Raw genomic sequence first — 27,518 nt, forward strand, 5'->3', positions numbered from 1 at the left:
GGCACCTCAGGCACGGGCTCACGCCTGCTCACATCCACAACAGAAACACAAATGGCTGCAGAGAGGGTGGGCAATACGGTATATACCCCCCAATCACTCTTTGGCTATAAAGATTTTAAACCTGGCACAAACATCGCATTGTCATGTCGCGCGATGTAACCTCTGCGATGTGACACGCTATCCAATGATATGGCCGAATTAGCGTCGCAACAACGTGCGATGCAAACAATGGCGATGTAAGCGCCATTGCGATGTAAATGCCGCGCTGTAAACGCACGCGAAATCAAAGTACACCATGGATCATCATACAACCGCCAATTGTGCTGCTCTTTTGTCTTTCAGAAGAATTTTACTTACACAGAAGGCTGTAAGGGTGCCTAACCGTAAGTACACAGTCGGGCAAATTGGTGAATCAGGGAGGGGTACGCCTTAGCGTGCGTAGACCTGCGATTCACACACTTGGTCCTGAAGAAAACCTTGCAATAGCTTATGAAGGTTGAAACATGTAGACCATAACTTCACTGAAACACTGATACTCTTTGGTCAATCTAGCCAAACATTAGTATCACACTTGATCACTCTCTAATAACACTGTCACTCATTTAAAAAATCCAGCTTCGCTGCAGGCGTCCAAGCACACCCGAGTGGCACTCGGCCACTTGGGTGGACCCCGATGATGAAACATGTCACCAACTAGGTTGGTGAGTGAGGGGTTTCTTAAAGAAAGAAAAGACTCTGTTCGAGGCATATGAGCTGCAGATCTCACACTGTGCATTAGATCGCCACCTGGTGTTGGGCTCGGATGATTGCATGTTGTTGTTGTCTTGGAAGAAGTCTTTGTAGTCACGAGATAAGTGACTCCTCCCTTGGACGATAGTGCGCATGGGCATCGACTCCATCCTTAGATTGTTTTTTTCCGCCACTGGGTTCGGATGAAACTTTTCTGCTCCGGTTCGAAATCTACTTTTCAAGTACTTCGGCGCGTAAAAATGTTCTTCAAACTAAAGCTTTCAATACAATAAACATCGACTCGACTTCATCAGCTCGATTCCGGTCGTCAACGCGAGCCGTTGGGCCTACCCACGCTGTGAGGCCTACACCTCATGGAAAGGGCGCCATTCAAAAGATGCCCAGAGTGTGGAGCAAAATTTCCACACAGTGACCATCACGAGGTCTGTAACCTGTGCTTATCGCCAGAACATGACGAATCCAGCTGCACAGCCTGTGCATCCTTTTGATCAAAAGACAATTCGAGGGGGGCGTGGCCAAGATGGCGGAGTGAGTGGTCGCACTCGCCGTGAGCTCCTCCGAGCCTGTGCCCCTAAACCGCCGAAAACACTCTGATCTCCCCCCACGTTGCTACCAATCGGCAGCGGGGGGCAAGGGGGACCCCTGTGTCTCGATTACGAGAGACAAAAGAGACCTGTGGCTGCGAGCGGTGAGCTCCGGAGGCTGTGCCGAGAGCGGAAGCGGCCCGAGACGCAGGCCGGAGGCGGAGCCGGACTTGCCTCGCGGTGGCGGGTGAGCCCCGAGGGGGTTTTGAAGCTGAGAAGCCTGCCCAGCGGCCAAGTCAGCGCATACCTGGTCCTGCGGGTGTCCCTGACGAGCCGGTCCAACTGACCCCCGGAGGCGGGGGGGCTGAAGTGCAGGCCCCGGGGTCGGGCGCTACGTGAGGCCGGGGTCGCGGCCTACACGCCAGAATCAAGCGGCGCTAGAGACATCCTCTGCCTGCCTAACTCCACTGGCGGTGCCGGAGGGGTGTCGAGCAGTGTCCCGGTGGGGGCGAGTTGCCCTGATGGTGTAGGGGGGGCCTTGAGGAGCCGGCTGAACACCGAGACGCCGCTGGAGATGTGTCATCACGCAACGCCGCGGCTGCGGCCTACGCTCCGCTCCGGGGACGGCTGGAGCAGGCTGACCTCATGCACTAAACCGGATAGGTGCATTTTGCACTCCTCCCACCGTGGGCGACCCTGTCCGCTGAGCTGACGCCCAAGCCATCGGGCCTGGAGGGGGTCCTGAATCGACGCAGCCTGCCCCGGGGGTGCGGTGGCGGATCGCACATGTAGCGCGGACTAACCTGTCCCCCCTGCACGGCCGCGGCGAGGACAGGGATGTGTTGCCCACGCCTGGCCTGAAGATTTGGTGGTTCCCTGGGCGACGTGCCTGGTTCGGGGGCGACCCTAACCACAGGGAGAGAGACACGGTAGGCGACTGCCTTGTGCGTTGGGTGCCCAGGAGCTCGAAGGAGCTTAGGCCTACGATACCGGCTGTGACGGTGCAGGGCGTGGTGCTGGCCCGGAATCTAGATTAGAAAGCCCAACGGGCGGCTGGACATTGGGGTGACTGACACGCGGTGCCGAAGAGCCTCGGGGGTGCTGAGCGGTGGCCCGGGCCGGTCCGCTGGTACCAGGGTGGCGAGGAAGGAGGACACGGCTGCTCAGAGACACTATAAGCTACCAGGGAAAACGACATCTCACACAGGATGGCCGGTAACAAAGGGAACAGGAAGGGGGATCGTACTCTGCCGGACATGTTGAGCAGAAGCAATGCGAAACAAGATAGGGGGAAGCAATCCCCGGGCCATCCGAGCAGCTCCCAGGGGGCGAGCGGAGGAGAGCCGCCGGTCACCAGGTCTTTCCTGGAATCTCTTTTCAGCTCCCTACGAGAGGATTTTCAGGCGCTGAAGCAGGAGGTGGCAGGAGAGGTCCGAGAGGTGCGGAGGGAAGTTGACGCCCTGGGTGAGAGAGTAACCACGGTAGAAGAAGCCGGTCACGCCAGGGATGAAGAGATTGCGCAGCTCCAGCAGGAGGTGATACGGCTGCGGGATCAGCAGATCGATCTTCAGTCCCATGCGGAGGACTTAGAAAACCGATCCAGGAGAAACAACATTCGAGTCCGGGGCGTACCTTCTGGAGAAGGGGAAGACGTGGCTGGTTATCTGAGAGACCTGTTCAGAGAGATATTGGGTGAATCAGCCGACTTTCCTGTCCGGATAGACAGGGCGCATAGAGTGGGCCTGCGGCGCTGGTCTGCGGCACCTCCCCCCGATATCCTGGCCTTCCTGCTGAACTACCCCCTAAAGGAACGAATCCTTCGCGAAGCTCGATCCAAACCGGCTCTGGAGTTCAGAGGTCATCGGGTGGCCCTCTTCCAAGACTTATCCACGGTCACACTGCAGAAACATAGAGCCTTTAAAATAGCGACTGACTTCTTACGGGAACATGACACCCAGTACTCCTGGGGCCACCCCTTTCGCCTCATTTTCCGCTGGAATGAGACCCTACATCAGCTGCGCTCGCTTCAGGATACCTGCAGGGTGCTGGGGATCACCGCAACAGATGAGGACGCCCCCACCCCACGCCGTCGTTGCATCACTAGGGACGGGTGGCGATCAGTCCCTGGCCGCCGGCCTTCCACCTCCTCTGCAAGACCGGACTCGCCTACTATTCGAGCGGAAATGGACAGCGCGGTGCGAGGAGTGGCCAGAGACACGGCTACAGATGTGGTTGCGCTGACAGCTTGAGAAGAACTCCGGGGGGAGATCGACATCGCTTCAACTATGGTGCAGGTTTGAGGGCCCGGGGGATGGGTGGGGGGGACGGGTGGGTACGTTGTGGCTGGACGTCCACTTCTGTAACTATCCACAGACTTGTCCGTTCTGGACCGGACTGGGACATTGGACCTATTGGCGTTCAAGGGGGGGGAGGGGGTTGGGACAGCCCTGAAAAAGGAGTGAGTGGAGGTGTCGGGAGGAGAGGTTGGGAGAGGGTGCAGGAGGTTGAGGGGCTGGGGGGACGGTTGTTTTCTTGAAAGGCGAGTTGGGGAGGGAGGCAATGGAGGGATGGAGGGTGGCGGGGATGGGTTGTTGGGGGTCAGTTCAAGGGGGTTGGGAGGGGGGGGGGTGATGGAACCGTACTGTATTGATGTTGCATTTGCTTTGTCCTCACAACACACGTACACACTAGGGACTCTGGCCCCACCTTTCCTGGGCCGCGACAAGCTGCTTGCGCTGCTCTCTTATCCACAACGATGATGGCCCTTAAGGTGGTTACCCTGAATGTAAAGGGGCTGAATAACCCGGTCAAAGGGAGGGCAGTGTTGTCCTTACTGGAAAGCACGCAAGCAGATATTTGTCTCCTACAGGAGACTCATCTTCTGGCTAGAGACTGCAATAGGATGAGATCTCCGAAATTCCCGATACAATTCTTCTCCTCTAGTACTACCAAAACGGCTGGAGTCGCAATCCTGGTATCTAGGTCCTTTAGAGGGGAGACCTTGCATAAAGTGGCGGAACAGAAAGGGAGGCTCCTAGCTTATAGGGTCAAGGCCGGGGGTTTGGTGTTTACAGTGAGCTCGATCTACAGTCCCAATGACCACCAGGAGCGGTGTCTTCACTCGGCCTTGGTGGACATCACGGCCACCTCGGACAGGCACATAATCATTGGTGGAGACCTGAATGTGGTTTTTGATTAGTCTATAGACAGATCGGCGCAGCGATCCCCCCAAACGGGAGAGATCTCGCAACTGGGCAAGTCCCATATGGGTGACCTTGATCTACACGATCTATGGCGCCGTCTTCACCCCAACACTCGGGCCTACTCCTACTATTCGCACGCCTATAAAACCTACGCAAGACTGGATCATCTTTTAGTCACGGGACCGGTCTATGATCTTGCCACGGCCTTGGAGATAGGGGTTCTATCACTTTCAGATCACGCTCCTGTCTCGGGTACTTTTCAGCTGCCACCGGTGATTCCTCCACGGAGGGTGTGGCGCCTTCGGGACACGCTTTTACATAAAAAGACGGTGGTACAACGGGTACGGGAAGCAATCCGCGACTACTTGCAGCACAATGATAATGTCGACACCTCTAGGGCGACACAGTGGGCCGCACTGAAAACGGTGCTCCGGGGTGAGTTTATTGCCGTCTCATCAGTGGAAAATAAAGAACTGCAACGCACGAGGGATGACCTTACAAGTAAGGTCCGTGAGCTGGAACAGGTGCATCAAAGAACTGGGGCCCCCAGAGTCTGGAAGCAACTTAAGGCAGCTCGGAAATCTCTATCAGCTTTAGATATGGACAGGGCGGAATACGCGGCGTTGCGCTTGAGGCATGCATACTACACAGGGGGAGACAAATGTGGTCGGCTCCTGGCGCATAAACTCCGTGTAGCGCACCAACAACACCGGGTGAAGGAGCTCACGATTGCTGCCGGAGTGGCGGTCCAGAAAGACAGTCAGCAGACGGCTTTCGCCGCTACTATGCTGATTTATATGCAGGCGCGCCCCTCTCAGCGCAAGCGGAGACAGACTACCTGGACTCAGTGGACCTCCCCTCCCTTACTTCGGAGCAGGCGGAATACTTAGAACGGGACATTCGCAGTGAGGAAGTGATCGCAGCTATCTCTCGGCTTAAGCACGGGAAGGCCCCGGGCCCTGACGGATACACCCCCCTTTTCTATAAGACGTTTTGCCATGAGCTGGCGCCGCTTCTGGTGCGCCTATTTAACTTGTTCTCGGAGCCGGGAGCTATCCCTCCGGATATGCTCCAAGCCACGGTATCGGTCATCCCCAAACCAGGAGAGGACCGGTCTCAATGCAGATCATACCGGCTGATTTCCCTATTGAATGTGGACCTTAAGCTCTACACGGGGATATTGGCGGCTCGTCTGGCACCTTATCTGCCGGGATTGGTGACCCAGATCAGGCGGGGTTCGTCCCTCGGAGGCAAACGGTAGATAACACTAAGAGAGTGGTCCATATCCTGGAGAACGCCTCCCGAATCCCTGGGGAGCGGATGCTGCTGTCGGTCGACGCGGCGAAAGCTTTCGACCGGGTGCACTGGCCCTACCTAGAGAAGGTCCTGTCCAAGGTGGGCATAGGGGAGAAATTCCGCACCCCGGTATTCAATTGTTATAGATTCCCGTCCGCGGTGGTGCGGGTGAATGGCTATAGCTCCCAAAAGTTTGCGATAGAGCGAGGCACTCGACAGGGGTGCCCGCTGTCACCACTGCTCTTCGCTCTCTACATGGAGCCACTCGCCCAAAGGATTCGTCTGAACCCGGACGCCATCTGAGTGCGGATGGGGAGGTATACCCATACCATTAGCCTCTACGCGGACGATGTGATACTTACACTCGAAGACCCGAAAAGGGCACTCCCCGCCTGTATTGCCGAACTGGAGGACTTCGCCGCGGTGGCGGGTTTTAAGATAAACATGGGGAAATCAGCGGCCCTTGACATCTCACTGTCCGCTGTCACGAGAACCGATCTGCAAGGCAGTTTCCCCATCCATTGGTCCAAGGAATTGGTCCCCTACCTGGGCATTCTACTGGCTCCTTCTTTGCCCGCCATGGTGTCTGCGAACTACGCAGCCTTAAGCAAGAAAATTAAGGAGGAGATGACCCACTGGAACAGGGGAACGCTATCCTTGCTGGGCAGAATAGCAGCAGTCAAGATGACTCTCTTGCCGCTAGTACTCTACCTGTTTCGAGCCCTGCCACTTCAACCCCCGAAAGGGTGGATCCGCAGACTCCGGTGGATATTGGGCATTTCGTTTGGCAAGGCCGCAAATCCAGACTGAAGAGGGCCTTATCCACACTGGCCCCTGAATCAAGAGGCCTGGATATACCAGATCTTTACAAGTACTTCCAGGCGGCGCAACTCCGGTATCTTGTGGAATGGAGCTGATGGGAATCAGACAAACATTGGCTGTTCCAGGACCAGGCGGTGGCGGGTAGGACCCTGCAAGAGGTGCCATTCCTACGAAGAGTTCACAGGCCCCCTAATCTATACGCATCCTATATCACAAGAGTCCCGATGCGAGTCTGGGACGCCACGAATGCTGCGCGTGAACTCACTACCTTCCCTTCACCGTTTACGCCACTGGTGGGGAATCCGGATTTTCAACCTGGGATGGAGGCCGGGGCCTTTGCACATTGGCGGTCGGCTAGATGCAGCACACTGTTTCACATGTACGGCCCGGACGGTGTAGTCTCGTTCCAGGATCTTAGACGGGAATATCATCTGCCTGAGACTGAACGGATGCGGTATATGCAGGCACGTCATTGGGCGCTTCCGCCGCAGGTGCGTGAACTGGCCGACCGTAAGCTCACACCTTATGAAAGGTGGCTTGTGACGCGCTCCTCGGACTCCAAGCTCATCTCAGATCTCTATAAGCTTCTACAGCCTTCTCATTTCCACATCTATAACCCTGGGCGGGAACGTTGGGAGCGGGAACTGGGTAGGACTTTGAGTCACGTGGAATGGGATCATATCTCCTACCGGGCGCGACACTCCGCATATCACACCGGACTCACCGAAACGTTTACGAAAGTATCCACATATTGGTACTACACGCCGGAGAGACTACATGAAATGAATCGTAACATTACGAACACCTGTTGGCGAGATTGCGGGCAGATAGGCACATTAACACATGTTCTGTGGGACTGCCCTTTACTGAGTCCTTATTGGAAGGAGGTTCTGGACGAGATTGACCTGCGCTTTAGCATTGAACTGCCTCGGTTCCCGGCATATGTCTTGCTGGGTCTGCCCAACGGGCTGATGTACCCTCTGAGGTCTCGTAGGGGGAGGCAGATCGCGATTGCTTTGGGATCTGCGGTACAGAACATCCTCATCCACTGGCGTACTACCACGCTTCCCAATGTTACCGGTTGGCTGCATAGGCTATGGCATGTCCTGGGGATGGAAAAGTTGTCCCTGATAGCGGCAGGGGAGGCAGACAAGTTTGAGGAACTATGGCTGCCGTTTCACTCTTTACTGAAGAAAGAATTCACGGAACTTACGTGTCCTCTAGATCTCCGGCTGTTACGATTAACTTCCCCGGAGCCTCTGGTTAATTAGGGAGTCTGAGAGGGTTGGCGGGCGAGAACGGTGAACACACGGCAGGGGTGGTGTGGGAGGACAAACTTCGCACAGTACGGGAAGGGGGAGGAGGGGATGGGGGGGGAAGGGGGGGGGGGGGAGTTGGGAATGGGGATGTTTGGTTTTTTGTGGTTGTTATCGAAGCATACGCAACTGGCACCGAGCTCAGATGGACATTGTGATAGCAGAGCCTTGCAGGCCGGTCGCGTTCCAGTAGAGCGGCAGCTTCACGCTATCCTGTATCGAGACGACAATATTCATTTGTTTTTTGTTGTTTTGTATTGCTTTATTTGGAACTGCAATAAAATACTTTAAACACAAAAGACGATTCGAGATCGGAGGGCCCGTCAACGCGATATGGAGAGATCAGGTCCGGAACCGGTGGATATCTTCGACGAAGGTCCATGCGTCCCAGAAGAAGATTCCGATGATCTCCAGATCATATATGAGGCAGATGACTCTGATGAATCCATACCAACGCGTGAGTACCACTGCCCCTACCCCAGCCCAAACACCAAAATCGAAGGCAAAGGTCAACACTCCGCCTCCGGGTCCCAGTCGAGACCAAAAAAACAATTCAAAAGCCCCGCCATCGAGCCCGACTCCGAAGGAAATAATGAAGCCTCCCGGTAGCTTCACACTGAGTAAACCGCATGTGCAGATACCCCCAGCTCCCTCTGCACCGAAACCGAAAGAAGTCCTGGTTCCGAAAAACACTCCAAAACCGTCGACTCAGAGAGACAAAGCGGCTCAGAAAACAACAAAGCCTGTTTCCGATGCCCCAAAAACAGCTTCCACTCCGAAGCCAATACACTCGATGCCGAAACACACAAAGCCTGCTTCTGATGCTTCCAAGTCCACGAAACAGGCTTCATCTCCAAAGAGAATATCTTCTGTGCTGAAATCTACGCCAACGGATTCCACATCAGCTCCAAAGGCTAAAGACAATCAGCAAACAGGTTCGGAACCAAACAAATCGGCGCCGAAGGCTGTGCCTCAAGAAGAGGAGCTTTTCCAACCAGATCCTTTACAAAAAAGAATCTACATTGATCCAGAAAAAGGACATGTTTCCACCACACCACACAGGAAGAGGAAGTCTGATACAACACCTACACCTCCAGTGCCTGTCAAGAAGAAGGACTCTGCCACATCTCCTATGCACCATTCTTCTCCTGTATCTCCTTCTCCTCCTCTTCCTTTAAACATTTCACCTCAAAATTCTCCTCCTCATTTTCCACCACATGCACCTCCTCAGGATGCTGATGATGATGAGTATAGCATGGGGGGAGGGAGAGACCCAGATGACCGTTTTCCCTACCCAACAGGTTCACCAAACTGGGAGTATCCAAACACACAGGATGTTCCAGATATTCCTGACCCACATACATATCCATCTAAACCTCCTCCTCCAGAAGACAATATTGGGTTTGGACACTTGATTAATAGGGCTGCCATCTATCACAATGTCACCATGCATTCAAATGAGGCAGAGGAAGATTTTTTATTAGACACTTTTGAACACTCCCAAAAATATGTGCAAATACTTTCAATTATTAAAGGAGTCATTAAGCATGCACCAGAAGTGTTTAGAGATCCTGTACGAGCTAGAATCATAAACCCAAGGATAGAGAAAAAGTACAGAGCAGCTCCTGGGGCCTCTGCCTACATTAAAGGACAGCTACCCTTAGACTCCCTAGTAGTTTCAAACGCTAGGAAAAGAGCAAATTCCCAAACATCAGGCGAAGCACTACCTCCTGATTAAGAATCAAAGATCATAGACGCGTCAGGGAAAAGAATAGCTGCCCAAGCTAGAAATACATGGCGCATCGCGAACACACAGGCCCTCCTCGTAAGATACGACAGGGCTCACTATGATCAATTAGAGAAGCTCTTACAACATCTGCCTGACCAATATAAGGCACAAGCAAATGACCTCCTACAAGAGGGTAAGCGTATATCAAATGCCTCCATTAAATGCGCACTTGATGTAGCAGACACTGCATCTAGAGCAATAAACATCAGTATCCTCCTTAGACGCCACGCATGGCTACGCATTTCAGGATTTAAGCAAAAAGTGCAAACTACTATCTTAAATCAACCATTCAACCAACAACAATTGTTTGGTCCAGAGGTAGACACAGCACTTGGAAAAAATGAGGAAGGACCCTGACACAGCAAAGTCTATGGGAACTCTGCAGTCCACCCAAGCACGAGGCTCCTTTTGTCGCTCCTTCAACAAAGGAGGCTCCAAACAAGCTGGAGCAGACAGTTCAGCTTCCTTTAAAGCCAATACACAAACATCCTCCAATAGAGGATACTTTGAAGGAGGCTACAGAGGCAGCAACAACAAGGGAAGAGGTCGAGGAAATAACAATGATCAAACCTCTCCCAAAACAAAACAGTGACTTCCTTCTGCTCCCCCAACAGCATTCCACTCCTGTAGGGGGCAGACTAAAACAGTTCCTACATGTCTGGAATTCCATCACATCAGACAGATGGGTAAGACAAATTATCCAGTATGGTTACTGCCTAGAGCTTACAGCTACCCCTCCACAAATACCACCCAGACAGCGTCCAATGTCCACAGAACATCTAACGCTGCTCCAACAAGAGGTTCTCTCATTGCTGCAAAAAAAGATGCAATAGAGCTAGTTCCGTTGCAACATCAAGGAACAGGGGTTGACTCACTCTATTTCCTAATACCCAAAAAGGACGGAACACTAAGACCAATTCTAGATCTAAGGCCTCTCAATCTGGTTATACACTGAGATCATTTTCACATGATCACTTTACAACAAGTGCTCCCATTGTTACAACAAGGCGATTTCCCAACCACACTAGACCTCAAGGACGCATACTTTCACATTCCCATACATCCTTCTCACAGGAAGTATCTCAGATTTGTACTAGAAGGACAACACTATCAGTTCAAAGTCCTTCCATTTGGGGTCACAACAGCCCACAAGTGTTTACAAAGTGCCTAGCAGTAGTAGCAGCACATCTCCGAAGACTACTTATCCACGTCTGCCCATACTTAGACGATTGGCGCATAAAAGCCACGTCATTCAATCAGTGTGCCCAACACACATCTCAAACAATTCAAACACTGCACAACTTGGGGTTTACAATCAACTACACCAAGTCACATCTCCAACCCACTCAAGTACATCAATACCTAGGGGCTACAATATACACCGATACAGCTCTAACTTATCCCGGTCCAGCCAGGATACACAGCATTCAAGCCTTAGTCACAAAGTTTCAGAACCAGCACTCTCTCCCAGCCAGAGTGTTCATGCAACTAACAGGCATGATGGCATCTTGCATTTTTATTGTACCATATGCAAGACTGAAAATGCGCCCATTGCAGGAATGTCTAGCACATCAGTGGAATCAGGCTCAAGGACAACTTACAGACTTGGTGTTGGTGGACAGCCGCACACATCGCTCTCTTCAGTGGTGGAACACCAAAAACTTGTCCAGAGGGCGGCCGTTCCTCGAACCTGTGCCACAGATAGTACTGACAACAGACGCATCCCTTACAGGATAGGGAGCCCAACTGCTCCACCATACAACTCCGGGAAAATGGACCGCTCAACAAAAGGTGCTTCACATCAATCACCTAGAGCTGCTAGCAATATTCCTAGCACTAAAATCCTTCCAAGTACATGTACAGAACAAAGCTGTCTTGATCCGGCAGATGACAGCCATGTACTATATTCAAAAACAAGGAGGCACACATTCCCTGCAACTGTCCCAGCTCGCACAGAACATTTGGAGATGGGCCATTCCACAAAAGATATATCTGCTGGCAGAACACCTTCCAGGAGTTCACAATCAGATAGCAGATCTGTGAAGTCGACAGACACAACAAATTAACAAATGGGAACTACATCTGCAAGTTCTTCTACCATTCTTTCACAAGTGGGGTCATCCAGACATAGATCTGTTTGCCACACACGAAAACGCAAAATGCCCAACCTTCGCCGCCAGGTTTCCACACACGCTGTCCAAGGGCAATGCGATATGGATGAACTGGTCAGGCAAATTTGCGTACGCTTTTCTGTCAATCCTACTAATACCCCTAGTAGTATGCAAGCTGAGACAACAATCTCTCAAATTGATCCTGGTAGCTCTCACATGGGCATGCCAACCATGGTTCACCACACTGCTAGAACTCTCTCTAGTTCCACACCAAATACTGTGTCTGACACCATCCATGCTAACGCAGAACCATGGAGACATCAGACATCCAGATCCAAGTCAACTGAATCTGGCGATATGGCTCCTGAATTCTTAGAGTTTGGTTACCTTAACCTGCCACCAGACTGTATGAATATCATTAAAGAAGCCAGAACACCTACTACTAGAGCTTGCTATGCTGCAAAATGGAAGAGATTTGCCATTTACTGCACTAATAATCAAATTGATCCTCTAGATGCTTCCTTCCAGAATATCATCTATTACCTTTTCCATTTACAAAGATGTAATCTAGCACATTCATCTATACGTTTACATCTTGCAGCCATTGCAGCATATCTACAAAATAGACAACATATGTTGTTATTTAGAGTTCCTGCAATCAAAGCTTTCATGGAAGGATTAAAACGAATCATTCCTCCTAGGTTACCACCCTCTCCAGTGTGAAACCTAAACATTGTTCTTACCAGGCTCATGGGGCCCCCCTTTGAACCTTTACATAAGTGTGAACTGCAATTCCTTACATGGAAAACAGCTTTCCTTATTGCTATTACCTCTCTTAGGAGAGTTAGTGAGATTCAAGCTTTCAGTATACAAGAACCATTTTTACAATTACACCGTAACAAGGTGGTTCTACGAACCAATCACAAATTACTTCCTAAAGTAATTACTCCTTGTCATCTAAATCTATGATTAGAGTTGCCAGTGTTTTTTCAAAACCCAGACTCTGTAGCAGAAAGAGCTCTACACACACTAGATGTAAAAAGAGCTCTTCTCTATTACATTGATAGGACCAAATCCTTTCGTAAAACAAAGCAACTGTTTGTAGCTCTCTCCCCACCACATAAAGGCAACCCGATCTCTAAAGCTGGAATTGCAAGGTGGATTGTAAAATGTATACAAATATGCTATCACAAAGCAAAACGTACATTAACAGTTCCTCCTAGAGCGCACTCCACACGCAAACTAGGAGCCTCCATGGCTTTCTTAGAGAACATTCCCCTAGAAGACATCTGCAAGGCAGTAGCATGGTCTACAACACACACGTTCACTAAAGACTACTGTGTTGATGTGCAAGCCAAGCAGCAAGCTGCAGTAGGCCAAGCTGTCCTCAAAACTTTTTTTCAAACTACTCCAACAGATACATGTGACCACCGCTAGGAGAGACACTGCTGTACAATCGATGCACAGTGTGAGATCTGCAGCTCATATGCCTTGAGCGGAAAATGGTACTTATCAGTATGCATCTGTTCTTGGCATGTAGAGCTGCAGAGTCTCACACGCCCACCCACCTCCCGGGCCCTGTATCTGTTCCAGTTCTATCTTAATTAGATACACACACATGGACATCCCTTTTTCTATTTCTACTAACTCCATAATGGCGAAAAACAATCCAAAGATGGAGTCTATGCCCATGCGCACTATCGTCCAAGGGAGGAGTCACCTATCCCGTGACTACAAAGACTTCTTCCAAGACGACCACAACATGCAATCATCCGAGCCCAACACCAGGTGACGATCTAATGCACAGTGTGAGACTCTGCAGCTCTACATGCCAAGAACAGATGCATACTGGTAAGTAGCATTTTCTTTCTGGATTGTGTATTTCTCTGTATGAATCACTAGGACACTGTGTCCTGGGGAAACTCCCTCTCTGTTTTTTAGATTTTAAACATCGTCTCCTGCGACTAGAAAACCAAATTTTTTTTACAAAAGGGGTCAATAGAACTGGTCTGTTATCTCAAAGAAGAAGGGGATTCTACTCCTGGTTCTTTCTGGTTCGAAAGACTGTCGAAAAGAGGCGCCCTATGCTAGATCTGAGGGAGCTTAATACCTATCTCATCAAGCAGTGGTTTCGAATGATCTCCTTACAGGACATGCTTCGACTTCTGAATTCGGGAGATTTCATGGCCGCTTTAGACCTAGAGGACGCATATTTTCACGTCCCCATTCATCCATTGCACAGGAAGTTCCTTAACTTTACTGTAGCCAAGAGCCACTTTCAATTCAAAGTCCTCCCTTACGACCTCAGATCGGCACCATGAACCTTTACAAAAATTCTAGCTCCAGTAGCGCCTTCCTCAGAAGTAAACAGCACCAGGTGTTTCCTTACTTATATGACTGGTAGATAAAAGCCCCTTCGAAAACAACAGCCAGGAATTCTGTGACAGCTTGTACAAAGCTGTTAAAAGGTCTAGGTCTTACCTCAACAGGGAAAAGTCAAGCTTGCGTCCTTCCAAGAACGCCATTTTTCTGGGAGCCATATTGGACACATCCTTGAACAGAGCATTGCTATCACTAGAAAGACAAGCAAAATTGATGTCAATGCCTCGTCTACTAATAAAAAGGTCACTTTCAATTCACCTCTACTAGACCCTTCTGGGATCCATTTCTTCCTGCATTCCTCTGAGACCCCACTGCAGGCTACAAATGCATCCTCATCTGAAAGAGACACATTAGTGATAGATTCCTTACCTTAGAATATCCCCAGGCGTCAGACTGGATCCAGAAATGTTTGCGTAGCAATACCCCTGCGCGTCGGTAGGCGTCGTCTGCGGCTCCGCGTCCGTCGTCGGCGTTGTTAGCGCCGGAATGACGTCGTCGAAGTACTTAGACGCCGCCCATGCGCGCTGACGTCCGTTCTTCTTTTTTCCGCGCCAGCTAGCGCAGATCCGGAGAAGCTCTACCCCTAGTCATTTTTTGACTAAACTTTTGATCTTTTTGATCATTCTTTTTCTTCGAGTCTTCGACTCTATCGGTGCCGGTAGGGATGTCCAGGTTCAAACCCTGCTCGAAGTGCGACCAACCGATATCGGTCACGGACCCCCATCGCCGGTGCCTGAAGTGCCTAGGCCTCGATCACGAAAACCGCACCTGCTCCGACTGCCGGGCCCTGACGTTGAAGGCTAGGCGGGAGCGGTCCTGCAAGCGGCTCGAGCTCCGGCAGTCGGCCCCGCGCCACTTCAGGTCCCGGTCCCACGGGAGGTCGAGGGACAGGTCGCGAGGTCGGAGTCAGCGCAGCTCCGGGAGTGGACACCGGTCGTCAGGGTCCAAGTCCTCAGGTAAGAGGCATGAGAGGTCGGAGAGACGTCATCGTTCCTCCGACCAACCCCGACGCTCGCACGATGCGGCCGGGGGCTCGGGCGACACCGCCCACGCGGCTCCGCGGGAGTCGCAAGCGTCGCCGCCTGCCCCACACCTTCGGGTCCCTGGGCACGGCGCGAAGCCGGAGGAGATCGAGCGGTACCTCATGGCCATGAGGTCCCTCCCTCCTCAGTTTGGTTCCGTGGCGCCTTCGGGCCCAACGGTCCCGTCTGGAGGCCCTAGCGGGTAGGGTGCTCCGGCCCCGACGCCGCCGGTAACGGGTGACGAGGAGGATTGGGAGGGGTCTGAGGACCCTCTGGCACTTTAGTGCCAGTCTTAACAGGACTGGACATATGAGCTTGGGGAGGCCAGTGGTCTTGACACATCGCCAGACACTGGATTTACCTCCCCTCCGACTGTGGCTTCGGAGGAGGGGTCTACATATAGTGTAGTGTTGACGAAGGCAGCCAAGGCCTTACACCTTGAGCTCCCCGTCGCGGCCGTGAGGACTAACCTCCTCACTGAGGTCCTCAAACCGCAGTCAAGCTCCAGCGAGCCTCTGCTGCCGTTCAATGAGGCCTTATGTGACGTTCTTGTGGGCACTTGGTCCAAGCCCGCCACAGGCCCGCCTTTGGATAGGAACGTGGCCAGACGCTACCGCCCGGCCCCGGGCGACCCATGCTTTTTGTCCACCCATCCCACCCCCGAGAGCCTGGTCATCCAGGCCTCCAATTCCCAGACCGCATTCCCGTCGGCCCCGCCCGACCGGGAATCCAAGAGATACGAACAGTTCGGGAAGAAGGTGTTCTCGTCTGTAAGCTTGGGGCTGCGGTCTGTAAATACCGCCTGTCTCTTGGGCCGCTACACCCACACTCTGTGGGACACGGGTGCGGAGGTGCTGCCACAATGCCCAGAGGAGGTCCGGGCTAAACTCGCCCAAACCCTTGCGGAGGGCCGAGATGCAGCGCGTTATTCCATCCGGTGTGAGCTGGATACAACGGACTCACTGGGCAGGGCAATGGCAACGACGGTGGCGGTTCGACGCCACGCCTGGTTGAGGTCCGCCGATTTCTCGGCCGATGTCAAGGCCACACTTCTGGACATGCCGTTCGATGGCAGTCGCCTCTTCGGCGACAAGGCAGACCATGCGCTGGAACGTTTTAAGGACTCCAGGGCTACGGCCAAGTCCTTGGGCCTCGAGGCCCCACGCCAGCAAATGGGTGCCTTTCGCTCCTTTCGTGGCCACGGAAGGGCCGCCCCCACACGTGCTGCCAGCCACAAACCTTCTGCTTGGTGTTACTATAATTTGTCCCTGGTTCAGGGGTATTGGACAGCTTCTGTCGTTGTTAACGCAAAATGTTCAACAGCGCGGTGGCGGCCATGAAAACCGCCGTGGCGGCGGTCGGGGACAACGGCGAGGCCAGTCCACACCTCCCTCCACAGCATCCGCCTCAAAACCTTCCGAGTTTTCAGGCCCATGTGATGCCTGTGGGAGGCAGGGTTCGCCATCACCTCTCCCACTGGCGCACTATCACGTCGGACAGGTGGGTGCTGCAGATCGTCCGAAGGGGCTACTTCCTCCCCTTCGAGGCGACCCCTCCATCCATGCCACCGCAATGCCACCGCGTTTTGGGGGATCATTTGCAACTTCTGCAAGAGGAGGTCACGGCCCTCTTGGCCATGGGGGCCATCGAGTGTTTCCCTGGGCCAGAAGTAGGGCGTGGATGTTACTCCCAATACTTTCTGGTACCCAAGAAGGGCAAAGGGGGCCTACGCCCTATCTTGGACCTACGGAACGTCAACGGCTTCCTCCGGAAGGAGAAGTTCAAGATGCTGACTTTGGCTCAGGTCCTGGCTGCCCTGAACCCGGAAGACTGGCTGGTAGCGTTGGACTTGCAGGACGCTTATTTCCACTTCCCCGTCCTGCCGGCCCACCGGCGTTACCTGCGGTTCACGGTAGGCCAAGAGCACTTTCAGTTTACCGTTTTTCCCTTCGGCCTTACCAGCGCCCCACGGGTGTTCACAAAGGTGATGGCGGTGGTCGCAGCTCATCTGCGCAGGTTAGGGGTGTCAGTCTTCCCCTACCTAGACGACTGGTTGTTGAAGAAGGCGGGCTCGCCCCAGACAGTCGTCAGCCACCTCCAGGCTACGGCCGACGACCTGCATTTGCTGGGGTTCTCCATCAATGTGCTGAAGTCGCACCTGTGTCCCTCTCAGAAGCTCCTCTTCATCGGAGCGGTTCTCGACTCGGCGCAGTTTCGGGTTTACCCTCCCGAACAGCGGGTTCGGGATATACAGGCTCTGATTCCCATCTTTCAGCCGTTACCCCGAGTCTCGGTCAGGTTGACGCTGCGGCTTCTGGGGCTGATGGTCTCCTGCATCCTTCTGGTGCATCACACCAGGTGGCGGATGCGGGCTCTGCAGTGGGACCTGAAGTTTCAGTGGGCCCAGCATCAGGGCAACCTGTCCGATCATGTCTTGATCTCGGAGGGCACTGCGAGACAACTGCAGTGGTGGCTCACGGACCGCGAGTGGGTCAGTGGCAGATCCCTCTCCCTACCCCACCCGGAGCATGTGGTTGTGACGGACGCGTCCCTCCAGAGCTGGGGAGGCCACATGGGAGAGGCGGAGATCAGAGGCCTCTGGTCTCCGGCGGAGTCCCGGCTCCATATCAACCTTTTGGAGCTGCGGGCGATTCGTCTAGCACTGAAGGCATTCCTCCCCTCTGTCCGGGGGAGTGTAGTGCAGGTGTTCACGGACAACACCACTGCCATGTGGTACTGCAACAAACAAGGCGGGGTGGGGTCGTGGACCCTATGCCAGGAGGCTCTGTGCCTCTGGCAGTGGCTGGAACATCAGGGCATGACCCTGGTGGTTCAACACCTGGCAGGCTCTCTGAATGCCAGGGCGGACGAACTCAGCCGTCGTTGCATGATGGATCACGAATGGCGTCTGAACTCTGACGTGGCGCAAGGCCTCTTTCAGCAATGGGGAGAGCTTTGGTTAGATCTATTCGCCACAGAAGAGAACGCGCAATGTCATCAGTTCTGCGCGTTGGAATTTCCAAGGCGGCACTCGCTCTGCGACGCTTTTCGTCGCGAGTGGAGTTGCGGTCTATTGTACGCCTTTCCGCCTATACCACTTCTGCCCTGAGTGCTGAAGAAGATCAGGCGCGACGGGGCCCACTTTATCCTAGTGGCTCCGAACTAGGCACGAAGATACTGGTATCCCGAGCTACTCAGCATGTCAGTCGATCCCCTGATTCGTCTGCCTTTTCCCTCTGCCTACTACACCCGCTGAGAAATCACTTAATGTTTAAAATGTTCTCTTCAAAGAACTAAACACTTCAGAAAGTCACCTCAGCTCTTTGTGGCTTTAAGTGCTCCTCGAAAGGGTTTTCCCTTATCTAAGCAAGGTATTGCACGTTGGATTTCCAGCTCTATCCAGTACTGTCATCAATTGGCTGGGAAAACCCTCCAGGGAAAGGTTCGTGCACACTCTACGAGGGCAGTCTCTTCCTCTATGGCCCTCTTTGCTGGGGTACCTATCCGGGATATCTGCAGAGCTGCTACCTGGAAGAGCATCCATACTTTTACCAGATATTACTGCTTGGATTCCTCAACGCACAGTGATACTGCAGTGGGCCAAACAGTCCTGAGAAACCTGTTTTATTAGCGGTTAGCTTTCCCTCTCATCCCTACTTCCTTTTCTTTACTAAATTCTTGCACATTATTTGATAAATGTTTTTTTTCTGGCTATATGGCCTGCATATATAAGCTTTGCTGATGCATTTTGTTTTCTTGCTACTTCTTAAAATTTTCTGTAGGATTAGGCTTAATGTAGTCTTAATATTTTACGAAGACCAAAATTGAAGAAATGATTTCCTTTTTCTATCTTATTTCTGTGCATTATGTACGGTTGTTCAAGACGATAAGAACAAAAAATGTGCTCATAACTGCTAGCTACTCTGATTCATGCATGTGAATCTATGAAAGTTCCAATACTGGAGTAAGAAAATAAGTTACTTAACTGTAACTTTAGTTCTCCAGTATTGGAAACTTTAATAGATTCACATGCAACCCACCCTCCTCCTCTGGGAAAGCTCAACCTTCTGCATTTTTATGGCTATCCTATAGCACTACGGCTATGAAAATCTGAAGGTCCGAGGATCTCTCAGGAGGGTTCTAGAGGGTGAGGCTGGTCTGATTGGTTGTGTGTTTTATTTGGTCTCTTTTACAAAAAGAGGTGGATATGTTACAAAACTGGAATGGGCCTAGGCCTAGTTTCTAGTTTGTAATAGCTTTGCATTGCTTTTTTTATATACCAGGGACTCCCATTTCAACGACTGGGAATGATTCAAGCATGATTCAAGATGCCCCTTCGGGAGGATCTTCTGTAGCAGCAGCAGAAGGGTAGGGTTCTCCACCCAAACCTGTCATCTCTGCACCTCCATGCATGGAGATTGAGTGATGGCAGTTGATGGCTTTTGACCTTCCTCCCGAAGTGTGTAGCATTATTTTGGCGGCCAGGCGGCCCTCCACTGAGAATGTATACGCCTGCCATTGGCAGAAATTTGTATTATACTGAGCAGATAGGTCTAGCTGCCCTCTTTCTGCTTCTCTGACCACTGTTCTTTTATTCATTCTGACCCTTATCCAGCAGGGCTCTGCTTTGGGAACTCTCAAGGGATATTTTTCTGCCCTGTCCGCTTTTTTTGTGGCTTTCAGCCTAGCCCTCTCTAAGTCTCCATTTGTACATAGGTTTCTAAATGGGCTGGCTCACTTGTTTCCACCCACACCCTTTATGCCACAGTGGGACCTTAATTTGGTCCTCACCTACCTAATGTGTGCTCCCTTTGAGCCTTTACATAACTGTCCCTTCCAGCTGTTGACCATCAAAACAGCCTTTTTAGTGGTGATTCCATCTTCCCGGTGGGTGAGTGAGTTGAAGGCATTATCTTGAACGCCTCCCTATTGGATATCTTTTCCAAACAAAGTGGTGCTTCGCAGCCGGGCTTCTATTTTTTTAACTAAAGGTTGTGACCCCATTCCACTGGGCAATCCATCTCATTGCCCACCTTCTTTGCTCCCCGCATCCCTCTAAAGAGAAGAAGCATCTCCACCATCTGGACCCAAGAGGAGCATAAAATAGTTCTGGGTGGATGACTAACTCTTTGTGGGGTACGTGGGAGCTAAGAAGGCAAAGGCAGTGCACAAACGGACCATCTCTCGCTGGGTCATTCTCTGCATTAATATCTGCTATGTCCTGGTAAGAAGCAGCCCCCTTGGGGATTAAGGGCCCATTCCACCAGGGGAATGGCTCCGCCTCTGGCCTTGGCTTTGTGTGTCCCAGTGCTTGACATCTGTCAGGCAGCAACATGGGCATTTTTGCACACGTTTGCACAGCACTACTGCCTGGATAGTCAGGTCCGCAGGGATGGGTATTTTGCCCGTTCAGTCCTACTGGACTTCCTAGTTTGATGTATTGGTCTACACCCACCACTGGGATGGTATGGTTTGGGTATCTAATTCAAAGGTAAGGAACTGGAGCATGAAGTCTCTATCAGATGAGCAAGTTACTTACGTTTGGTACCTCATTATGTGGTAGAGAGACTATCTAGCTGCAGATTCCCTACAGCCCCTCCCATGCCTCCCTGCTTTAGGTTTAAAGCATTTTATTAAAGCACAAAAAGGCATGGGGAAGGGGAATAGGAGGTCAAGTTTACATACAGTACAAAAGGCTGAATGGTGCATCGAGTCTAGAGGAAAGTAGGGAGGTCGTCAGCCCCGGAGGGGAACGAGGCATATGTCGTAAGGCAATAAGGCAGTGCGAAGAAACCTCCAGTAGTCCCCAACCTCCCAATCAAAGCTAAGCCTGAGTAGCGTCCCGCAACACAGTGAAAATAACACAGTCCCTCCTAGCCCCCCGCCCCCAAAGAAATTAGGAGGGGAAAATACAAAGGGAAGAAAAAGGAAGAAAACAATACCCCAACAACCCCGTCCAAAAGTCCGTGTTAGAAGCATGTACCCCCATCCCCTACACCAAACCCCCAAACCCCCGATCCCACCTCTCTCATTCTGCTGGAGCCGCCGGCGGTGTCAGCCGAAGAAGGCGTAGGTACCGCGGACATGTGAGCTCGCGGAATTCCGTGGACAGCAGCGCCAAAAAGGGGTGCCAGAGCTCCTCAAACTGATCTACATTTCCAGCCACTGTAAGCGACCTCTTCTCCATACCCAGTACCTGCCAAAGCCTGTGTAACCAGCCAGTGAAAGAGGGGGCAGTGGGGGTGCGCCAGTGTACAAGGATATTTTGAACCGCCGAGCCTAGGGCGATCGCAATCTGCCTGCCCCTGCGGGACTTCAGCGGGTACATCAAGTCATTGGGGAGGCCTAGCAGGACATACGCCGGGAAGCGCGGGAGTTCGATCTCAAAGTGCCTGTCCACCTCATCCAAGACCTCCTTCCAATAGGCAGACAGCACCGGACACGCCCAGAGAATGTGCGAGAGAGTACCCTCCTGTCCGCAGCCGCGCCAGCAGCCCTTATCCGTGAGTTTGTGCATTTCGTAGAGCCTCTCCGGGGTGTAATACCAGTAGGTAGACACCTTAGTAAAGGTCTCCGTCAGCCCAGTGTGGTACGCAGAGTGCCTCACCCGATATGCGATCCTGTCCCACTCCTTGTGACTCAGAGTTCTGCCCAACTCTCTGTGCCAGCGCTCTCTCCCCGGATTATGGTAATGAAACGGCGGGGGTTGGAGAAATTTATATAAACCGGTGATAAGCTTGGCATCCGAGGTCCGGGTCACCAGCCACCGCTCATAGGGCCTGATTGGACGGGCAGCGACGTCGCGCACTGGGGGTTGGAGTGCCCAATGGCGGACCTGCATATAGCGCATTCTGTCCCCCTCCGTCAGACCAAACTCCTGACGGAGCTGTTGGAAGGGGAGCACGCCCTCCGGCCCGTAAATCTGAAAGAGCGCCCTGCAACCCGCGCTCACCCAGTGGGAAAAGGCTCCCGGTTCCAGGCCCGGGGTGAAGTCCGGGTTGCCAGCAATAGGAGTAAACGGTGATGGGAAAGTAGTGAGCTCGCGGAGCTCACACACCACATCCCACACTCGCAGCGGAACCCGGGTGATAAAAGAGGCGTAGAGATTAGACGGGCGGTGAGCGCGCCGCAGGAATGGAACCTCCTGGAGGGTACGGCCCGCAACGGCCTGGTCTTGAAAGAGCCAGTGCTTGTCCGACTCCCACCTGCTCCATTCCACCAAATACCGGAGTTGCGCCGCCTGAAAGTACTTCCGGAGGTCCGGAACTCCGAGACCCCCTGCCTCCGGGGCAAGCGTGGAAAGAACCCTCTTCATCCGAGGCTTACGGCCTTGCCACACGAAACGGGAGATGTCAGCCTGCGCTTGCTGTATCCAACCCACAGGGGGCTGGAGAGGTAGAGCGCGAAAAAGATACAAGATCTGAGGCAGTACCGTCATCTTCACCGCCGCGATACGGCCCAGCCACGAGAGCAGGCCCTTGCCCCATCGGCCGAGTTCCTCCTTGATCTTTTTGCCCAGGGAAGAATAGTTGGCCGTGACCATTTCAGGCAGCGAAGGTGCCAACAGAATCCCCAGGTATGGCACCATGGAGGAGGACCACTGCATAGGGAAAAGACGCTGGAGGTCCCGCCTGGTGTCTGCGGAGAGTGACACATCCAGGGCAGCCGATTTGGACATGTTCATTTTAAAGCCGGCCACGCGAGCAAAGGCGTTCAGTTCCCGGACGCAGGCAGGGAGCGACCGCCTGGGGTCATCCAGGGTCAGCAGAACATCGTCCGCATATAAGCTAACAGTATGTGTATACTGACCCATCTTCACCCCAATAGCGTCCGGATTGTCGCGAATCCTCTGGGCAAACGGCTCCATGTAGAGGGCGAACAAAAGCGGTGAGAGGGGGCAACCCTGTCTCGTGCCGCGCTCAATGGCAAAGCTACTAGAGCTGTGTCCGTTGACGCGCACCGAAGCCGACGGTCTCTTATAACAATTAAAGACCATGGTGCGGAACTTCTCGCCGATCCCCAGCTTCCCGAGAACCAGCTCAAGGTAAGGCCAATGAACCCTATCAAAGGCCTTCTCCGCATCGACCGACAGTAGCATCCGCTCCCCCGGGACGCGTGAGGCCTTTTCTAGCACGTGCGTCACCCTCTTGGTGTTGTCGACCGTCTGTCTACCAGGTACGAAACCCGCCTGGTCCGCCTCCATCAGGCCCGGCAGGTGCAGTCCCAGTCTGGCCGCCAAGATCCCCGTGTAAAGCTTGAGGTCCACATTCAGAAGCAAAATGGGCCGATACGAGCCGCACAGGGTCCGATCCTTCCCAGGTTTCGGAATAACCGACACCGTCGCCGAGAGAAGGTCCGGTGGGATGGCCCCCGGCTCAGAGAAGGAGTTGAACAAGCGAGCCAGGAGAGGCGCCACAGTGGAGCAGAAGGTCTTGTAAAACAAGGCCGTATAGCCATCCGGACCCGGGGCCTTACCGTGTTTCAGCCGTGCAATAGCGGAGATGACTTCCTCCACATGGATGTCCCTCTCCAGGTGGTCCGCCTGGGCGGGCTCCAGGGCTGGGAGGGTCACTGACTCCAGATAGGCCTCAGCCTCTCCCGGTGGGGAGGGTTCTGCGGCGTACAGCGCCTCGTAAAAGCCACGGAAAGAATCCGCCACCTCCGCGTCACCAGAAACCGGGACCCCATCCGCGCCCACCAGCTCTTTTACTACGCTGCGTTGCTGCGCAGCCCTGAGCCGGTGGGCCAAGAGCTTGCCGCATCTGTCCCCGCCGGTATAAAAGGCATGCCTCAGGCGCAACGCTGCATATTCCGCCCGGTCCAGGTCCAGCGCAGAGAGGAGTTTCCTCGCCGCCTTCAGCTGCCTCCAAACTCGAGGAGCCCCCGTCCGGCGGTGAACCTGTTCAAGTTCCCTGACTTGCGCCGTCAGTTCATCCCTCTTGCATTGCCGTTCTCTGTTCTCCGCCGAGGAGATGGAAATAAATTCCCCTCTGAGGACCGCTTTCAAGGCTGCCCACTGCGTCGCTAGAGACGTGTCGGAGTTGCTATTGTGGACCAGGTACTCCTGAATGACCTCCCCCACTCGCTTCACCACCGACTTCTTATGGAGAAGCGTGTCCCGAAGCCGCCACATCCCTCTGGAGGGGGGGGCTGCCGGCCAAGCAAAAACTCCGGAAACCGGTGCATGATCGGACAGGGACAAGACCCCAATATCTGCCGCCGTGGCGGCCGAGCGAAGCGGCCCGCTCACCAAAAGATAGTCCAACCGCGAATAAGTGCGGTGCGCGTGAGAAAAATACGAATAATCCCTATCGGTGGGGTGCATAGTGCGCCAGAGGTCATGCAGATCCATCTCTGCAATCTGGTCCTGTACCGCTCGAGAAAGCTCCCCCGTCTGCGGGAAGCGCTGGGCAGACCTATCCAGGGTGGAGTCGAAGACCATATTTAGGTCTCCCCCCAAGACAACATGGCGGTCGGGCGAGGCAGTGACGTCCACCAACACAGATTCCAGGAAGCGATCCTGGTGGTCATTCGGGCTGTACACGGAGCCAACCGTGAAGGCGACACCCCCAAGCCGCATGCGATACACCAGGAGCCTCCCCTTCTGTTCGGCATATTTGTACAATACCTCGCCCCTAAAGGAGCTGGCTAGAAGAATGGCTACACCCGCAGTCTTGGTCGCAGCCGAGGAAAAGAATTGCGTAGGGAACTTGGCAGAACGCAGCCTATGGCAGTCTTTGGGGAGTAAATGAGTTTCCTGCAGGAGGCAAATGTCCGCCCGCGACCCCTCTAGCAGGGAAAGGATCGCCCTACGCTTCACAGGGTTATTCAGACCCTTAACATTAAGGGTCACCACTTTCAAGGACGGCATCGCTCCCAGGGAATCAAAGCGCTATGTAGTAAGTGAGGGATCAGTGGAGGGGGCGCGCGGGACAGGGGCGCAGGGAAGGCCATAGCCGGCCTCGCGTGTGCATGGACAATATCGGACGGGACCCCACCCACATCGAACCAACTCCTAAACCCCCCCAAAACCAACCCATGGCAACTAGCCAAAACCACAAACAAGAAAAAACACCCCATTGTCTCAGTCCAGCCCAAACGGGCGAGTCTGTAGAAAACAATCAAGTGGACGTCCAGCCACTCACCTCCAACCAGTCCCCCCCAACCCCCAGCCCCAACCCAGCATCGTAGAAGCTAAGAATCTCTCCCCCCGGAGTGAAGTTAGGCCGTCAAGGCCACGCCGTTAGAGTCAGGCAGGTTCCTGGCCGCAGTTCTCAGGGCCTCCGCCATGTCCGCCCTGATGGTAGGGGAGTCAGGGCGGCTCGCAGTCGCCGACGATTGGCGCCTCCTCGATCTCCGTCGACCCCGTCTCTCGGGGCGCCTCCACGCGGGCGTCGCCCCCTCCTCCTCTGTAGCCGTGAGTCCCAGCACCCCACAGACATTCTGGAGGGAGCGCAGTTGGTGCAACACCCCATTCCATCGAAAGATGAGACGGAAGGGGTGACCCCAAGAGTAGGCCGTCTCATGTTCCCGCAGAAAGTCCGTAGCGATACGGAAGGACCTGCGCTTCTGCAGCGTGATGGCGGACAGGTCCTGGTAGAGCGCCACGGGCCGTTCTCTGAAAGTCACTGGCTGCTTCCTGCGGGCCTCCGTCATAATGCGCTCCTTCAGGGCGAAATCCCGCAGAAACGCCAGGATATCAGGTGGGGGCGCCGATGACTGGCGCTGGCGGCCCACTCTGTGCGCTCTGTCGATGCGGATCGGGAAGTCCGCTTCTTCTCCCAAAATGTCCCGGAACAGGTCCTGCAGGTAGGCCACCAGGTCCGATCCCTCATCCGTGGACGGGACGCCCCGCACCCGGATATTGTTTCGCCTGGACCTATTCTCGAGGTCCTCAGAGTGGGCCTGGAGCTCGACACACTGCTCCCGTAGGCGGAGAACGTCCTGCTGGAGATGGACTATCTCCTCATCGCGGCGCTGGGCCGCCGTTTCCACCGTGTCGACACGCTCGCCTAGGCCCTCGACCTCTCTTCGCACTTCACGGACCTCGCTGGCCACCTCGGCCTTGAGCGTCTGAAATTCCTCTTTGAGGGAGCTGAATAAGTCCTACATGAAGGACCTCGTGACCGGTGGTTCACATCCGGTGGCGTCTGCCGAGGCCCGGGAGGACCCCGGGGACGGCTGTGTCCTGTCCCGCTGTTGCTGGGCCCTACTGAGCATGTCTGGTAGAGTGCGGTCCCCCCTTCTCGCGCCTCCTCACCCAGTCATCTTGGCCTCCGCGGTGGGTGAAGCTCAGAGCTGGCCGCTGCAGACGCGCCCAGTCGCTCGCGGGCACCAGATGTGAAGGCCCCGCCGAAGACAAGGGTGATGCGTCACAGGCGACAAAATGGCGGCACAGGCCGGGGCGAGACGATCATCAGGCCAACCAGGGCGGTGAACAGGGCCAAAGCCAGAGTCTTTCAGCAGTGTACTCCCAGGGAGGATGGTGCAGGAGCTAGGAGGAAAGGAGGCATCCGTGTGACAAGGGTGCGGGCGAGGGTCGCCAGCTCCAGCTCCCCGGCGACAATATGGCGGAAGGGCGGAACCCGGGAGGGCGGTCTAGGCCAGCAAGTCCGCGGGCGACCCTTGGGCAGCGATGGGTCGGGAAAGTGCAAAACCAGTGTCCCACAGTTGTATCGGCCGGTACACCCAGATCGGTCGCCGCTCAAATCCCTCCGTCTCCCGCCTCCAGGCTCAAGGTCCGCATGGCATCATACACCAACATCCATGGCAAGGGGGCGAACCGCCAGCGTGGGTCCGGGGTCCGTCGTCCAGCGAAGACTCTGGTCACGAAGGCACCGGCCAGGAAGCCTCCGTGCCCCGCGGAGCCCGTCAGGTCCGTTCCCTCGGGATTAACAGCTTTCAGCACTCGGCCCAGCCGAGACGCGCGGACAGCGCCGCAAGAGGCTCCGCCTCCAGGCTCTTCTCCTCGGGCCGATCCAGGCCTTCCTCCGTGGGCCGATCGTTGAACAAACTTTTCGGGCACTTCCTCCGGGGCAACAGGAGTCAGAGTGATATCAAGATGTGCCCCAGGAACTCCGGCACAGTTCTCTCGCCCGCAGTGCAGCCGCGGGGGGAGAGAAGCGCAGGAATCGGGGCTCGAGCTGAGCTGGGCCGGAGGAGCTACGGGAGGAAGCGTCCGCTCACCCCGCCATCTTGGCCACGCCCTGCCTCCCTGCTTTACGGACTAATGTTGTAGGACTAGGGATACTCCCCTTTTCAGGGCCCTAGTTTTGCAGTGCTAACGACGTCAAGCGGAGCCGA

General features: G+C 54.1%; 1 protein-coding gene across 2 annotated transcripts in view; it reads left to right on the forward strand.

Annotated features, from left to right (window-relative positions):
- Positions 1-27,518, forward strand: part of IDE (insulin degrading enzyme) — a 996,582-nt gene that overhangs the window by 825,659 nt on the left and 143,405 nt on the right. The gene's annotated exons all lie outside the window — the stretch shown is intronic.

The sequence above is a fragment of the Lissotriton vulgaris genome, chromosome 5, assembly GCF_964263255.1.
Source record: "Lissotriton vulgaris chromosome 5, aLisVul1.2, whole genome shotgun sequence".
Classification (NCBI taxonomy): Eukaryota; Metazoa; Chordata; class Amphibia; order Caudata; family Salamandridae; genus Lissotriton; species Lissotriton vulgaris.